General features: G+C 35.9%; 1 pseudogene; it reads left to right on the top strand.

Moving 5' to 3' along the window:
• Window positions 1-712: 712 nt before the first annotated feature.
• On the top strand, window positions 713-13,005 carry LOC109814946 (7-deoxyloganetin glucosyltransferase pseudogene; annotated as a pseudogene).
• The last annotated feature ends 697 nt before the right edge of the window (window positions 13,006-13,702 follow it).

The following is a 13,702-nucleotide window of genomic DNA, read 5'->3' as shown; positions in this document are numbered from 1 at the left end:
ACTAACCATGGTTAAGTGTAACCATGGTTAGCTATCTTGTACTAAAACTAACCAACTCTAGTTAAATTTATAAAAGTTTAGTTAATTGTCTAGAAGTTTTTAGAGCAAGCTAAACTAATCCTTGTTTAAGAATAACCTAGATTAGCTTAAGTTAACACTAAGTATCTAACCTAATCATTGCAACTACTAAACTAATTAATGATTACTTTTAACAAGTTGTTGAGATTGTTATCAAAAGTCATGTGACTTATTTAACAACTTGGATGACTAGATTGGCTTGGTTTGGACTTGCATGAGCAAGTGGATGTCCAAACCTATGGGTCATCATCAAAAGATTTGGGTCATTCAAACCCAATAAACCTATCATAACTTTAACTAATTACATATATTCCCTAAACTACGAATTACACCTTTTATGTAAAAACAATACAAGGAAAAAATTACCCATACTATTTGATCCGAAATACAAGGTCAAAAAATATCTTAATACAATCATTACTAAAATGAATTACAAAAAATATATAACAACAGGAACCCTCTATGGTAGGGTAGACCTTCAAAAATAAGGTAACTTTTCTTGTTGTTATTTCTTACGAAGGAATCCTTGGGAGATAAATTTCCATAAAGACGTGGACATATTTTGTAGGTGCATGTAAAAGGATAGAGTAGTTGCCACAGGAACTAATACAAATAGTGAGATAATGACACAAATATACACTCAGCACCGCAAATCAATAAGATGGCATAGTTAAACTTGGTTTCACTGTGTACAGTGATACTATTTTTATCACAGTAAAAAAGTAAATGATTCTCCATTATTATATCTTAACCTCCTGTGACACTCTTAATACTCCACACAAGAAGGAAAAATGGAGATGAATAACTCTTCAGAGAGAAAACCGCATGTAGTGTTGACCCCATTTTCCGCTTCAAAGCCATATCAACCCATTGTTCAAGCTAGCAAAATTGTTTCACCTAAGAGGCTTTCACATAACCATTGTCAACACTGAATACAACCACAAATGCTTGATCAACTCAAGGGGTTCTAATGAACTTGATGGCCTCTCAGATTTTCATTTTGAGACCATCCCAGATGGTCTTCTCATAACAGATGAAGATGCTGATGTCACTCAAGACATAGTGTCCCTTTGGAAAGCAGTGAGAGAGAACTTGCTCGCACCCTTACGTGACCTTCTTGCTAGACTCAGTCATTCTTCCACTCCTGTTACTTGCTTGGTTTTCTGGTTTTGTTATGATTTTTACTCTACAAGCTGCTTAAGAACTTTCACTTCCTATTGTTCTTTTTCCAAACCGTCGGTGCTTGTTGCTTATTATCATCTATGCACTACCGTACACTTTTTGATAAAGGTCTCGTACCACTCAAAGGTATCAATTTGATTTTAAACTCTTTCTTTAATAATGTACATAAAGATGAGTAACTCAGACTAATTTTAAAGGTAAAGTAAATAAACCTAGTCATCGGTAAGAAAGAAAAGCAACTGTGTATATTATGTACACATGCATAACAAAATCATGTGTTGGAATATCAAAAGTTGATTTTCTTGTCAAAGACTGATATTTACTTTAGAGAAGTTAAATTTGAGTTATCCTATATGTCATAAATCATCGTATTCATTAGGGTAGACCAATCAAAAGCTTAATGTACATTGACTAATAATGGAAGGTGCCAAAATGTATTCGAAACTGCTATGTGTTTATTGATCAGGATATGCTAATATATACATGAAACAAGAAGAAATCCTAGGCTAGAATTACGCCAACTAATATGGCTGGTATCCTAATTTTGTGCACTGATAGATATCAAATTGATATACATTACTGTCATGCTAAGATAATATATGAAAATTACAATCATGGCATGATACGGTAGTTGCAATCTTATATTTTATTTTATTCTTATCACCCCCCCCCCCCCCCTCAAGATGGAGCATGGAGGTTATGAATGCCCAGCTTGCCCAAAAATGAACTAAATTAAGTGGCGCCAAGAGATTTGGTGAAAGGTCAGCAAGTTGATGGTGACTGGACACATAGATAGGTTGAATACGATTGTGTTGTATTTCATCACGAACAAGATGACAGTCCACTTCAATATGCTTCGTCCGTTTATGAAAAACAGGATTTTTGGCAATGTGAAGGGCTGCTTGGTTGTCACAATAGAGATTCATGGGCTCAGAGTGGGCAATGCCCAGACTCGAAAGAAGACCTCGAAGCCATTTCAACTCACAGGTTATATTGGCCATAGATCGATATTCTGCTTCAGCAGAGGATCGAGAAACTGTGTGTTGATTCTTGGTTTTCCATGAAAAGGGGGACTGGCCAAGGAAAATAAACCAAACTGTGAGAGATCGTCGCGTGAGAGGACAACTAGCCCAGTCTGAGTCACACCAACCATAAAGACGAAGATCACTTTCCCTTCTTAAGAGCACACCCTGACCCGGTTGACCCTTTATATAATGTACCACACGTAGTGCAGCGCGCTAGTGCTCCTCTCGTGGTTGGTGCATGAATTGAGCTAGGACGTGAACACTGTAGGATAATTCAGGCCATGAAAAACACAATAAATAAGGCACCCAAAGAGGCGTCGATATTGGCTCGGGTCAGAGAGTAGTTCACCATCAACTAGTACTAGACGATGATTTTCTTCAATGGGAGTCGACACAAGTTTCCCCCCAAGCAAACCTGCTTTAGCTATGATGTCCAATGCATACTTCCGTTGGCACAAGAAAAATCCTGTAGGAGACTGAGCAACCTCCACCCCAAGAAAGTTTTTTAATTTACCTAAGTCCTTCATATGGAAACATTGATGAAGATAGTCTTTGAATTTTGCAATGGCCTCATGGTGATTACCAGCAATGACAAGGTTGTCCACATAAACTAACATGACCAGTTGTACATCTCCTTTTCGAAAGATGAACAAGGAGTGATCTGATTGAGAGCGTTGAAACCCATATTGAACAAGAGCATTTGAGAGCTTAGCAAACCAACACCGAGGAGCTTGGCGAAGGCCATAAAGGGACTTGCGAAGACGGCACACCATACCCTTTTGAGACTCCAAGAACCCCAGTGGTAGTTTCAAGTACACGACTTCCTCAAGATATCCGTGCAGAAAAGCATTATGCAACTATTTGATGGAGTTCCCAGTCTTTGGCTATAGCCACTACCAACACTGTACGAATGGTAACCATCTTTGCCACTAGGGCAAAGGTCTCGTCATAGTCAATTCCTTTGACTTGGTGATTTCCCAAGACAACTAATCGTGCTTTGAAGCGTTCAACACTCCCATTAGAGTGATAGTTGATTTTATAAATCCATTTTCATCCCAGAGGCTTTTTTTCTGCCGGTAAAAGGGTAATGTCCTAGGTTCCATTACTTTGGAGAGCTTGGATTTCACTAGTCATGGCATCTCTCCAGCGAACATCCTTAACAACTTCAGAGAAATGCATAGGCTCTCGCTCTTCGTGAATAGATGCAAGAAAGATTCGGTGGTGCAAGGAGAATTTATCACAATTTAGGTAATTTGTCAATGGATAAGACATACCTGAGGAAGCGGAATGTGGAGTGCAGATTGAGGGCCCGATTTGTATGGTGGTGTTAGTGACATAATCACGAAGCTTCACAAATGGATGTCAGAAACGATGACCTCTTCCGAGTGGTGCAAGTACAATATGCATCTCGTTAACCTCTTATTCTATCATCATACTATTAGGTGGTTCTGGTGGGAGAATAGCCTGGGAGGCGGGCTCTTGTTCATGATACTCATCTTGGCCCCCCTGAATTCAGTTGTGGGCACATCCTGTGTTGTGGAGTTATTTTCACCAATCTCCACAACGTGTTTGTCATTATTTGTTGTACCAAGTCCAGGCAATTCTTCTTCAACAATGCCAACATCAACAGAGGACAATTCCACCTCCAAATGTCCACTATGGGCGATAAAGGAAAATGGGAATTCATGTTCTACAAACTTGACATCTCTCGAAGTCAAAAAGACTTCTCTTTCCAAATCAAACAATTTCCATCCCTTTTGTCCAATCGAATATCCAACAAACACACTCTTGCGACTTCTACTTGCAAATTTGTCACCCTTCCTATCTTGGTTATGTGCATAACACAAGCATCCATACACCCGCAGGTGTTCATAAGTGGGTGGCTTCTTGTTCAATATTTCATATGGAGTTTTTCCTTGGAGAACTGTTGAGGGTGTACGATTGATCAAGTAACCCGCGGTCAAAATGCATTCTCTCCCCAGAATCTAAGCGGAAGTTGTCCCTGAAATCGTAGAGCACGTGCTACATTTAGGATGTGTTGATGTTTTCATTCAACTCTCCCATTTTGCTAATGTGTTCAGCGCATGAGGCACTACTAGAAAAGTGTTATTTTCCGACGAATTTTCTTGTAAAAAAATATTTGCAGAAATTTTTTGTGAATTTTCCTGCAAAAAAATATTCGTAGAAATTTTTTGTGAAATTTCCTACAAAAAAATATTCGCAGAAATTTTTTACGAATTTATTTGTAAAAAATTATTTACAGATATTTCTTACAAATTTTGCTACAATTTTAATAATCATAGAAATTTTTTTCCATGGTAAAAATTTGCAAGTAACTTTTCCTGCAAATTTTAATCCGTAGGAAAAATAAAAAAAATATTTAAATTTATAATTTTAATATTTTAAAAAAACTTCAAGTCCCACATTGATTGAAAATAGAACAATTAAAGAGTATATAAGTTGGGCAACACTTACCTTACAAGTTGATTTGTATGGTTGAGTGTTAAGCTTATAATCTACAATCATAATTTAAAAGATTATGTATCACATGTTGAAGTCATGGAAACAAATGCTTCGGATGAATTCATTGTGAGCATTTGAAAGTTGAAGAATTATTAATAGAATTTATAGTAATTTCTTTAATTTTTTTCGTAAAAAATATTCTTGCAGAATTTCTTGCGAAAAAATTCGTAGGAAACTTTCCTACGAATTTTTTTTTTGCAAGAAACTTTTCCTGCCAATTTTTTTTCGCAGGAAATTTTTTTGCAAGAAATTTCGCAGGAAAATTTCCTGCGAATTTTAAAATTTGCAAAAATATATTATCCACGGAGGTATTACTTGCAGATAAAATTTCGTAGAAAAATTTGTAGGAACAACGTTTCCTGCAAATTTTTATGAAAAATTCGCAGGAAAAGTCTCATGTAATAAGAGAAATTTTAGTAGTGAGGTTTGGTGGAGTATCCCATCTTGCTGAAAATATCGTTGGAGACACATAAACTCAGTTCCATTTTCACTTCGTATCACTTTGACTTATTTCTCGTATTGTCATTCTATCAAAGCGATGAAATTCATTAAGGTTTGTGACACGTCTTTCTTATTATTCAACAGGTATATCCACACATCTTGAGAACAATCATCAACCAAAGTTAAAAAATAAGATGCACCATAAGAAGAAGGAGTTCTATATGGACCCCATAAATCACAATGTATTAAATCGAAAATGTTGGATGCTTGAAAATTACTTAAAGGGAATTTATTCCTACTTTTCTTTGATCTCTCACACACTTCACACACTCGATTTGTGTTCTTATTTCTATGCCCACTGCTCACATTTGGAATTTTCTCAACAATTTGATAGGCAGGATGTCTCATTTGCTTGTGCCAAATCTCGAGTTGATCTTCTGCGTTGATTTGATAAGCCTTCATGCCACTCACACCACGATACCAATAGAGTCCATCTTTCCGCTCACCCGCTCCAATCAACGTCCTCGAAGTGTGGTCCTGCATTGCACAAAATCTATCAGTAAAATGTACTTTACATTTTGCTTCATCTGTCAATTGTGATACTGAAATCAAATTGCAATTCAACTCCAGGACATATAGGACATTTTCGAGTTTCAGTCCTCCATCAAGGAAAATTGATCCTTCTTTGTTTGCCAGCACCAATTCACCATTTTGTAATCCCACAGGGCACCCATCTAAGGCTCGACTCTCCCACAAGTTTTCTAGCGTTCCTGTCATATGGTTAGAGGCGCCACTATCAACAATCCACAAGTCACATGTTTTCTTACCAGTCATCTTTTCAGTTTCATTTGCCTTGTGAGAATTCAACACATGGCTGCCAAGATCTGCCACTGCTCATCACTCAGTCCTGCTACTTCTAGTTTTCTGGTTTCTAACCTTGAGTCACTGCTACTTGCACCAGTATGCGCCACATTAACATGAGTTGTTCCTCCTTTCCCTCGGAAGGACCTTGTCCTTTGTTGATTTCTTCCAATACTTTTGTTTTCATTCCGTGGCCTCTCTCCCCACCAATCTGGATAACCAATGACCTCGAAGCAATTTCCCTTGTCATGTCCTGTCCTTCCACAATGCACGCACACAACTAATTTTTCATTTTCTTCATTGCGCAGCTTGTTCTTAGTCTCCGCTCGCACAACCAGTCCCACGATCGTTCCTCACTCTTCTTTACACCTAGTGATCGTTCTCACCCTTTCTTCTTGCACCATGGTGGCATATACTCGATTCAATGAGGGCAATAGATCTGTTGCCAAAACATTTGACCGTGCTGTTCCATAGCTCTCATCATCCAACCCCATCAAGAACTGATGAATTTTTTCTTCTTATCTCCGTTTCTCAAGTTTGGTTGCAATATTACACTTTCACCCCCCACATTTACATTGTGGGATTTGCTCATAATTTGCCAGTTTATCCCACATCGTTTTCAGCTTCCCATAATAGGCAACCATAGTCATTCCTTGTTGTTTGCATTCTACCAATTCTAACTTTAGCTGTTGGATTCTTGGTCCGTTCACGATCGAGAATCGTTCCTTGATGTCATCCCACAGGTCTTTTGCATTTTCCATGTAGGCAACAGTGGAACGCAAACTGGGTTCTATGGTGTTTAGTATCCAAGACACAAGCATGGATTGAATTGTCCACCAATCTTCCATCTCGAATGTGTCTTTTTCAGGTTCCTTCACTAGTGGAAAATAAGGCTATTACGTCATCTCTTTTACGTCAGACATACCAAAATACGACGTAAAAAAGATGTGGTGGCATTTTTGTAATTCATAGTGAACTCTTTTACATCGAACTAGGTATGGTCTGACGTAAATTATACAATCTACATTGGACACAATACAACTCCGACATATATTGTATAATTTATGTCGGACCATACCTAGTCCGATGTAAAAGATTATTTATATCCTAACCTTTTCATTCTCTTCCCGCGCGTGCCTTAGTTTATTTGTTAACAAAGAGTAATCTGAGTTTCTCACCTTAGTTTATTTGTCAACAAAGAGTAATTTGAGTCTTTTTCACACCTTAGTTCTCTTCTGCACCTCAATTTTGCATTGGGGCTGCACGTTTGAGGTTAGTTTCAAAAATCCTGACTTGCATTAGCTTTTATGTTAATTGTTCATTTAGAACGGCCCGTTCTGCAACTAGAACGGGTCGTTCTACTTGAAGTTATTGTTTGTTAATTGTTCATCTAGAACGGGCCGTTCCGAAACCAGAACGGGTCGTTCTAGATGAACAATTAACACAAAAATGATGCAGTTGGAACGAACCGTTCTGGTTTCAGAATGTTCATTCTAGACACATTAAGTTTGTGTTAATTGTCCATCTAGAATGGCCCGTTCTGGTTTCAGAACGGGCCGTTCCAGATGCATTAAAGAAGGAGAATTTAATTATTAAGAGGGACCAAATTAGGCATTAACTTTTAGTTTAACATCATATTAGTAGAAGTATTTATCGATTTTATCTAAAATTACTATCGATTTTTTAGGGTTATAGTTTAGGTTAGAATAATTATGAATAACTGAGTCAATAGTTAATTTTTGTTAATATATAGATAATGAATTGAAGTTGGATGAATGCACGTCGCATTAGTCAAGAGTACAAAAATGGAGTTAAAGAGTTCTTGCAATTTGCAAGAGAAAATGGAAAACCCGTCAAAGGGGCATATTATTGTCCATGTGTTCGTTGTTTGAATCAGATACGTCAAGAAGTTGGGGAAATACATGATCACCTATTTATATTTGGTATTGTGAAGAGTTATACAATATGGACATGGCACGGAGAAATATTAGACATTCCAACGGTGCCAACAACTGAAAATTTTGAAGGGATGGACGATAATTTAGAAGAGATGATACGTGATGTTGGTGAAGAAAATTTTGAAAGAGCACATGTGTATGATACCTTAAAGTCTGATTTTGAGCAACCATTGTACCCAGGATGTAGTATGTTTACAAGATTATCAACAACTTTAAGATTGTTTAGTTTAAAAGCAAGAAATGGCTGGACTGATAAAAGTTTCACAGAATTGTTGAAGTTGTTGAAGGAGATGCTTCCAGAAGATAACATGTTACCTAATCGCAACTATGAGGCAAAAAAGATACTATGTCCAATGGGTTCGGAGTATAAGAAGATACACGCGTGCCCTAATGATTGCGTATTGTATACAAATGATTTTGCTACATTGAAAGTGTGTCCGGCATGTGGATTGTCACGGTTCAAAAAGAAAACTGATGGAAGTAGTGGTGAGGAAGAAATAGAGGGTCCCCCTACTAAGGTCTTATGGTATTTGCCAATAATACCTAGGTTTAAAAGATTGTTTGCCATTAAAGAGGATGCAAAAAAACTCCATGGCATGAAAATGGTAGAAAATGTGACAAGTTTCTTCGACATCTAGCTGATTCTCTGCAATGGAAGAGGATTGATGAAACATTTCCAAAATTTGGTGCAGAGTCAAGAAACTTGAGAATTGGTCTAGCTATAGATGACATGAATCCTTTTGGGAACTTAAGTAGTAAACACAATTCATGGCCATTTTTGTTAGTCATTTACAATTTTCCTCCTTGGCTATGCATGAAGAGAAAATATATTATGTTGTCTATGATGATATCAAGACCCCGACAACCACGAAATGACAGATGTGTATCTTAGTCCCTTGATTGATTACTTGAAAATGTTGTGGGAAACAGGAGTAGAGGTCTTTGATGCATATCGTGATGAAAAATTTACTTTGCATGCAATGTTATTTTGCACAATAAATAACTTTTCAACATATGGTAACTTCAGTGGGTATAGTGTGAAGGGTCATTATGTATTTCCTATATGTGAAGAAAACACAAGTTATACCCAATTGAAACATGGGCAAAAGACTGTGTACACTAGGCATTGAAAGTTTCTAGTTCGTAGTCATCCATACCGTAGATTAAAGAAAACATTCAATGGATGTCAGGAGGATGAAATTGTCTCGACACCGCGCAATGGTGAAGAAGTATATCAGTGGGTCAAGAACATTAACATTGTGTTTGAAAAGACGCAAAAGAAGTCAACTGAGAGAAATATCTGGAAGAAACGATCAATATTCTTTAATCTTCCTTATTGGTGCAAGCTAGATGTTAGACACTGTATAGTTGTGATGTATGTGGAGAAAAATGTTTATTAGTGTAATTGGGACATTGCTAAACATAAAAGGAAAGACTAAAGATGGAGTGAAAGCACGACAAGATTTGGTGGACATGGGTATACGTTCTGAGTTACATCCTCAGTCTATTAGAAGACGTATTTACTTGCCTCCAGCTTGTCATACTCTATCAAAAAAAGAAGAAAAAAAAAGCTTTAGTGAGTGCTTACACAGTGTGAAAGTTCCACAAGGGTACTCCTCAAATGTTAAGAGTCTGGTGTCTGTGCAAGATTTGAAGTTAATTGGTTTAAAGTCTCACGATTATCATGTCTTAATGCAACAACTTTTGCCTGTGGCTATTCGTAACATTTTACCATCTTCTGTTAGAGTTGCTATTACTCAATTGTGTTTATTCTTCAATGCCATTTGCAACAAAGTAATTGACCCTCTGAAGTTACATGAGTTAGAAAATGAAGCAATCACAATCTTGTGTCAATTGGAAATGTATTTTCCACCTTCATTTTTTGATATCATGGTGCATTTGATAGTTCATTTGGTTAGGGAGATTCGATTGTGTGGCCCAGTTTATCTTAGATGGATTTACCCTGTTGAGAGATACATGAAGATCTTACAAGGATATGTCAAGAATCAATACCTCCTAAAAGCCTCTATTGTGGAGAGGTACATTGTAGAAAAAGCCATTGAGTTTTTTTTAGGGTACATGTCAAAATCAGAACCAATAGGAATTCCTAAGACTCGACATGATGAGAAACATTTTGGTAAGGGTACTCAAAGTTTAAAGATTAGAACTGTGAGTCGAACAGAAGTTGACCAAGCACATTTGTACATATATTGAACAACACTGATGAAGTAATTCCTTACATATCGCAACACATACATGAAATCAAGATAGCACACCCCCAAATGAATGAAAAATGGGTATTGAATGAACATAACAAGAGTTTCTTAGCTTGGTTTAAGAAAAAGGTTTACGGTGAGGTTAATCCTTCTGATACACTTTTGAGACTCGCTCGTGGGCCTAACAACGATGTCATTACATTTGGTGGGTATGACATTAACAAATATTGTTTCAATCATACAGCTGTGGGCCATGTAAGTGATATTTTCTTTTATGAGTCTAAAATTACAATAATTACATTTAACTTATAATAATTAATTGTGTTAGGTACATGGACAAATTGAGTGTGGAGCAAGCACAAACACAAGTATATGGATTTATTGAGTCTCAATCCATCCAAAAATCAAGAGACACTTAGGTCCAGATCCAGCAATATATGCAAACATGGATGAGTGAATCAGGAAGACATATATACATGGCTTCATACATTGAAAGGTTAGTTTTTTAATTAGTTTTTTAATCATGGTAATTTTATAACTAATTTGTTTGTCATACAATGTAGGTCCCATTGGCAGTTAATGGTAATCATTCCTAAGGAGTACACCGTGGTGTGGTTTTGTTCACTACATCGAAAACCAAGCCACGAAATGAAATGTCAATTACAAGGGTAACTAAAATTTTTCATTATGTTTTAAAACTATAACTATATATATTGGCTAACATCTGTTTTATTTCAATTAATTAGAATTGTGTCTGGAACTAATATTTTAAGTGGAAGAGCTAGATCAAAGACATTGCACTTCATATATCCTAAGGTTAGCAAATTAATTAATAGAGGCAATAATATTTGAATTTATTGACTTTGGAAATAATAGTTATTTGTTTCTCATTTTAGTGTAATAAGAAATAAGACTCGTTTGAATGTGGCTATTACATCATGTATTGGATGAGAGCCATAGTTTTTGCGGGTATTACTGATTCTTGGGGGCAGGTAATTCATATCAAAATTTATTTAAGTATATTTACCTTAATGATAATTAACATTGCATATTAATGACACTTAAATTAATGTTTCAGGTCTTTTAAGATCCATCTCCATTGCCCGAAGATGAAATCATCAAGATAAGAGAACAATGGACAACTTTTTTTCTTCAACGTATATAATAGTTAAATTTCTAAGTTTAGTTAGTTGAATATTATGTTTCTAGTTTGATAGCATTGACAAACATATGTTCTATAACTTTTTTAAGATAATAGGATTTACATTGTCTTAATTTATGCTTTTTAAGATTTATATATTTTTTTTGTCATTCAATTTTGAAATATAAATTATATTTGAATTTGTATTCTGGACAGCCTGGGTTAGGTTTTGTATTTTGGATTGTATGCAGGTTTTGGGTGTATCAAAAAATAATAAAAATAAAAAAAAACGCATAAATTTACGTCAGACTATACCATGTCCGACGTAAATATTTTAGTTTTTTTTTTGTTTTACAACCTCTTTTTACGTCGGCTCTAGGGAATGTCCGACGTAAATTTATATTGTTTATCACAATCGACGTAAATTTACATCTCCCGCATTAACGTCGAACCCTTTTTTAACGTAAAAATCTTAAAATAACTGACGTAAATGTACTAGTGCTTGTGAGTTCCATCTATGAAACCCCATTTTCTTCGAGCCCGCAAAGAGATCTTCACTGCCCTGGCCCATTCCTCATAATTTTCTCCTTTTAATTGCACTTTTGTAATCACGTTTCCGGAATTATCTCTAGCACTTAGATCGTAGGGCGATGGCATTTTCTTCACCACCTCAGTTTCAATCTTCTCTCCTTTCTTTGCCATTTCAGCAGTCCAACTGCGTTCTCGGGCTGTTGGATATCATAGCTAGGTTAGGCTCTGATACCATGCCAAAATGTATTCAAAACTGCTATGTGTATATTGATCACGATATGCTAATATATACATGAAACAGCAAGAAATCCTAGGCTAGAATTACGCCAACTAATATGGCTGGTATCCTAATTTTGTGCACTGACAGATATCAAATTGATATACATTGCTGTCATGCTAAGATAAATATGAAAATTACAATCATGGCATGATACGGTAGTTGCAATCATATATTTTATTTTATTCTTATCAGAAGGTAATGATATGTACTAATAATAATGAGAAGGTAAAAGAGACTGTATTATGGATTTCTATTAACATAATCAACACCCAGTAGTGTATGAACTTATAGGAGGAATAGTGACGTAGAATAGGAGAAATTAGAAGAACAGAGGGTGAAGGGAATCCAGTAACAGAAATTCAGGGAGGGAATAATCATATCACACATTCAACACTACTCTCCATTTACTCTTCTGTTTCTTATACAAAATCCTTTCACCTAGATTTTGGTATTTTCAACCTTTGGCCTTTACTCAATCCTCTCATTTTCCAACAGAATTATATTCCACCAACTTATCATTGAGTGGGCCTCTCTAATGATTCCACCCTTACATAACAAAGTCCTTGCAAAGTTATTTTAATTTATCTGAAATATTATACTAGTTGAAACTAATGGATGCATGCTAACGCAGGAATTGCAAGTTTGTAGATTATGTGCATTGATATATGGAACTTAGAGCTATTGGCTTAATTTTGTAATTATGAATGCAGATGAGAGTTATTTGACAAATCGGTATTTGGATACAAAAGTTGATGGAATTATTTTATGATATTTGTTTGAGGGGATATTTTATAAGAATTATTTTTATCAGAGGCGTATAATCAAATTTTTTTCATGAATCTCTATTTATAGAGAAAATTTGTTATACAAAATCAAATATTGATATTATCATATTCTAAAATAAGGAAACAAATCCTAAAATAATCAAAACAAATTAAATCTAAATATTTGAAATATAAATAAAATATTTTTATTAAAAATTATTTTATTCTCCTAAAGATATTTAGGCATATTCTCAATAAATGTTAGAATAGTGGATTAAGCCTAACTCAACCCTACAAAACCGGCTTGTAAGGTGAGGGTTGCTTTCCACTTATATACTATTCAATTACTTAATCTCTAGTCGATGTGAGACTTGGGTTTTTCTCAATACACCCCCTCACGTCCAGCACTATTGAGCTTGGTACGTGGATAAATGGTGGGTGGCCCTTTTTAATGATCTAGGATTGGAGGGACTTAGATTTTTCCCAATACACCCCCTCATGCCTATGAGACATGCATCAATGGTGGGTGGCCCATTTTTAAAGTGGATCTAAATGGCTCTGATACCATGTTAGAATAGTAGATTAAGCCTAACTCAACCCTACAAAACCGGCTTGTAAGGTGAGGGTTGTTTTCCACTTATATACTATTCAATTGCCTAATCTCTAGTTGATGTGAGACTTGGGTTTTTCCCAATAATAAAA

Source organism: Cajanus cajan, chromosome 2 (assembly GCF_000230855.2).
Source record: "Cajanus cajan strain Asha chromosome 2, NIPB_CcT2T_4, whole genome shotgun sequence".
NCBI classification, from domain to species: Eukaryota; Viridiplantae; Streptophyta; class Magnoliopsida; order Fabales; family Fabaceae; genus Cajanus; species Cajanus cajan.
The sequence above is the reverse complement of the archived record's forward strand: the minus strand, read 5'-3'. Positions and strand labels throughout refer to the sequence as shown.